Raw genomic sequence first — 4,740 nt, forward strand, 5'->3', positions numbered from 1 at the left:
GGAGGAGGAGGAGGTGGAGGAAAAAGAGATAACAAGGAAAATCAGTGACAGAAGGTAAAGGATGAGAAAAGACAAAGGGGATATAGAAACAAGACGATAAAGAGGAGAAAAATGAGGAAAAAAGCAAGGTAGAATATCAACAAGAAACAAAAGGAGATGAAAAGAATGAGGAGGAGGAAGAAGAGGTGGAAAAAGAGGAAAAGGGAAGTAAGAGCAGTGGCCGAAAGAGGTTGTAAGTGCAGAAGAGGAAAAAGGAAGAGGAATAAATAGAAAACTTACAAATAATAACGAGAGAGAGAAGGAAAAAGAGGAGGAAGAGGAGACGGAGAAGGAGAAATTGAAGAAGAACTAGAAGGAAGAACGAAAGAGAGAAAGAAGAAATAAAAATGAAAGAGACACCAAAAGAAGGAAAGACAAAAAAAAAGTAAAAGAAAATATATTGCTGGCGGTGACGATGGTGACGGTGGTGGAGGTGGGTGGAGCTGGTACTGGTGGTGGATGATGGAAGTAATTTTAATAATGGTGGTGGTGGTGGCAGGGGTGGTAGTGGGAAGGGCTGTAATACCTGGTGGTGGTGGCAGGGGTGGTAGTGGGAAGGGCTGTAACACCTGACCGCAACACAGCCCACCTGGAACAGTTACTTGGGGCAAAACAACAACCCTGGACGCTGCACGCAAGACCAAGTTTCAGGAATTCTGTAAACCGAATCTTGGGTCTTGCTTATTTCCTCTCTCCTCCTTATCCTCTTCCTCCTTTTCCTCCTTCACTCTTTTATTTGTATTATGTGTAAGTGGTTTGTTTATCCCTCTTCCGTCTCATTCCCTGCACCTGTTAACCTTTTCCGTCTTTCCCGAAGCCTGCTATTAATAGTGTCATTATCTGTCTCTGGTCCTCCTCTTCCTTATCATTCTTTTCCTCCTTCGTATCTTCCTTCTTCTTGTCTTCCTTCTCATTCTTCTCCTTTCCCTTTTATCGTCCACCTTCTGTCTTTCCCAAGCCTGCTAATATTAGTGTTATTATCTGTCTCTGGTTCTTCTCTTCCTTATTCTTTTCCTTCTTCGTATCCTCCTTCTTCTTGTCTTCCTTCTCTTTTTCTCTTCTATCGTCCACCTTCTCTCTTTCCTCAGCCCTGCTATTACTATTATTATCTGCCTCTCTCTCTCTCGTCTTCTTTATCATCATCAACCAATTCCTCCTTTTCTCTTTCGTGTTCTCCTTCTCATCCTTCTCTTTTCTCTTCCACGGTCCTCATTTTTCTTTCCTCAAATATGCTTCTACTCTCCTATTCCTCTCGTCCCCTTCATCACCATCATTTTTTATCCGTCTTGTCCTCCTCTTCCTCCTCCTCTTCATTCTCATTCATTTATTTTCACCTTCTACCATCCACAGTTTTTCTCTATTCCCTCAAGTCTGTTTTTATTTTATCCTTCTCTATTTCCCATCATTCTTTTATCAACATCCTTTCTCCCCTCATCCTCATCCTTTTCATCCTCATCCACATCCTTCTCTTTCCAATGTCGTTCCCTTTGCCTGTGCAGTGTAAAGGAAATAATACAGAGCGCTTTGAAGACCAAACGTGTGAGGGGGATGTGAACGTGAGTGTGTGTGTGTGTGTGTGTGTGTGTGTGTGTGTGTGTATCTGACTTTGTTATCAGTTTATGTGTGTGTGCGTGTGTGTTGACTGGAAATTATTAGAGTTTGGTCTTGTTTTCCTGTTTTGCGCGTTCCCTCGGATGTCACTTATTATCCGTGTCTGTGTGTTACCTGAGCAGCCCGGGTCGTGTGTCCACTAATGAGACTTAACGTGTGTGTGTGTGTGTGTGTGTGTGTGTGTGTGTGTGTGTGTGTGTGTGTGTGTGTGTTTCCTTGTTGTCTGCTCCTTTTCTTGTTACTTCTTTTCATTTTCTTCGTTTCTCAGTCTCGTTTATTTTTCCTCCCTTTCTCTCTTTATCCGCCCTTTTCCTCCCTACTCCTTCCTTCCCCTTCATCTATTCTCCCTTCTTCCTCCTCCTTCCCTCTCCTCTCCCTCCTGTTTTCCTTTTCAGTTTGTTTTTCTTCTTATTTGTGTTCCTTTTCTTCATTATTCACTGCTTTTCTCATTTATTTTCTCCCTCTCCCTCTTCTCTCTCACACCCTTTCCGCCCTACTTCTTCCTTCCTATACAGTTCCTTCTCTTTTTTCTGCCTCTTTTTTCCCCCCTGACGCCCTTCTTTCCTCCCCTTCCCTTCCTTCCTCCTCCCTTCCCTTCGTCGTCGCCTGCTATGATAAAAACTCCCCGGTCCTGAAGTGGAGAAAAAAGCTATAGGGTTGTACATACTCCCCCTTTTCTCCCTCTTCCTTCACCCCTACAGCCACCTCTTCCTCCTCTCCCCTCTTCTTCTGCCCCTTCGTCGTCGCCCGCTATGATAAAACTCTCCCGGTCCTGAAGGGGAAAAAAAGCAAGAGGGTTATACATAGTCCCCCTTTTCTCCCTCTTCACTCACCCCTACACCCCTCCTCCTCCTCCTCCTCCTCCTCTTTCCTCCTCTTCGTCGTCCCCTGCTATGATAAAACTCTCTCGGTCCTGAAGGGGAAAAAAAGCAATAGGGTTAAAAGTCGATGGCGGCGTGGCGGGTGGAGCGCGAAGCCTAAAGTGGCCGTGGTGGAGGAACTCTTCCGGACGCCCTCCCCGCCCGCGCCGCCTCACGTGTGCCAGCCATGTGCCCTGCCCCCCTCACCCCCTCTAGCCCCCCTCTCACCCCCGACGCCGCCCCATTGGTCACTCCCCGCCTGTCTATGGCTCGGCGACGCTCATTGGCCGCCTCCCTCGTCCCCGCCCGTGACGTCACATGCTTGCTTGATGCTCTCCCTGGCTGCCTTGCTTTCTCCTGCCGCCGCCGCCGTCTGCACCGCCGGACACAGGGACTGGCGGCGCTTTGTACACGGGAAGCGCACTGTTGGCAGCCGCTGTGCACTGGGCCTCCTCCTACACCCCTTGCGTCCCCCAGTCGTGGCACCAGGGGGTCATGTTCGTGCCCTGATTGCCCCCCGGCGTGGCATAGGTGGGCACGCGCGGCTCAGCGGGGTGTCGGCGCGGCCCCATGCTTGGCTGCCTGCTGGTGGGCCTGACTGCCTGCCTGCCTGCCGCGCCCCGACCCCACGCCCTCTCATCAGCGTTCCCAGATTATCGTATCCACCAATGTATTTACCGTTTTTAGACATTTAACTATAGCAAAAAGACACTAATAATTAAACTTTTCAACAGTAACTGTAAATAAATGGAGTTATTGGAGTGGATGAGACAGTTTTGGGGTCGGAAATTGGAAAACATGAGAGGCTGAGTACGACAGCCTGGTCACGCAGCCTCTCATCCTCCTCAAAATTCCTCCGTCGACGCCTCACACTTCCTCCTCTTCCCTCGCCGGCTCATGCTTTTCTCCGTCAGTGTTTTTTACCTCCCAGACGCTTCACACTTCCTTCCTCCGCTTCCCTCGCCCGCTCCTGGTCCTTCTCATTCTCCTCACCCCCTCCTCACCCTTCCTCTTCCCTCCTCATCTTCCTTCGCCCTCTCATACTCCTCCTCATCCTCCTAACAGTTCCTCCGTCGACGCTTCACACTCCCTCTTCCTTCACCCTCGCACGCTTCTCCTCATCCTCCTTATCCCTTCCTCACGCTTCTTCCCTCTTCTTCCCTCTTCCTCCTATATCCTTCTCACAGTTTCCTCCGTCTCCTTTTGCCCTTTGATTCGGCGCATGTCACTTCCTTCCTCCTCTTTACTCACCCTCTCATTCTCCCCACAGCCTCCTCCCTCTCATATCCCGCTTACAGCTTCCTTTGTCCGTGTTTCTCCTCCGATTCGGCGCATCTCATTCCCTCGTTCCTCTCCAGAAGCAGCGTCGCGTCACACATCCTCTGGCAGCTTGAAATTGCTCTTTACCCGTTTGTCAAGGTTTCCCCGTCGCCTCCTCTCCCGTTAACTTTCACGCATGACATAACTTTTCCATCAGCCTCAGCATCCCCACATCACATCCTCGTCGACGCCTGAACCAGTCACGACGCAGTAGTTCTCCAGGTGATCACTAACCCACTAACCCTCCACGTGCCGCCCTCCGCCCGCTGCAACCCTCCGAGGCCCCCAAGCACTGACCTTTACCTCACCGGCCGTACCAGAACACGCCAACACTCGCCCCTTGTTTGCTTGTCACGCTCCGAGGCACAGGAACCAAGCGACGCCGATGTACCTTCCCTCAGAGCTTCCAGTCGCTCAATCAACCTTTCCTCAGAGCTTCCAGTCGCGCGATCAACATTTCCTCAAAGCTTCCAGTCGCGCGATCAACATTTCCTCAAAGCTTCCAGTCGCGCGATCAACCTTCCCTCAGAGCTTCCAGTCGCTCAATCAACCTTTCCTCAGAGCTTCCAGTCGCTCAATCAACCTTCCCTCAGAGCTTCCAGTCGCGCGATTAACCTTTTCCTCAGAGCTCTCATGTCCGCCACACGTCCTTGTCTTGCTATGTAATGATATGTACTTACGGATATATTGTTTCCTTTGTTTTCGTGTTGCAAGGTTATGTCTGTTTTCTGCCTCAGTTTTTTATAATACGCCTTTTCCCTTTTTAGTTATGTCTTGGGCCTATAGTGTTACTTTTGTTTACATGGAGCAAGGTTATGTCTGTTTTTAGCCTCAATATATTTCCTTTTTCAATTTTTTTTTCCTTTTTAATTGCATGGCGATCTCTTTTAAGTCAGAATCATTGTGCATT

The sequence above is a fragment of the Eriocheir sinensis genome, chromosome 43, assembly GCF_024679095.1.
Source record: "Eriocheir sinensis breed Jianghai 21 chromosome 43, ASM2467909v1, whole genome shotgun sequence".
NCBI classification, from domain to species: Eukaryota; Metazoa; Arthropoda; class Malacostraca; order Decapoda; family Varunidae; genus Eriocheir; species Eriocheir sinensis.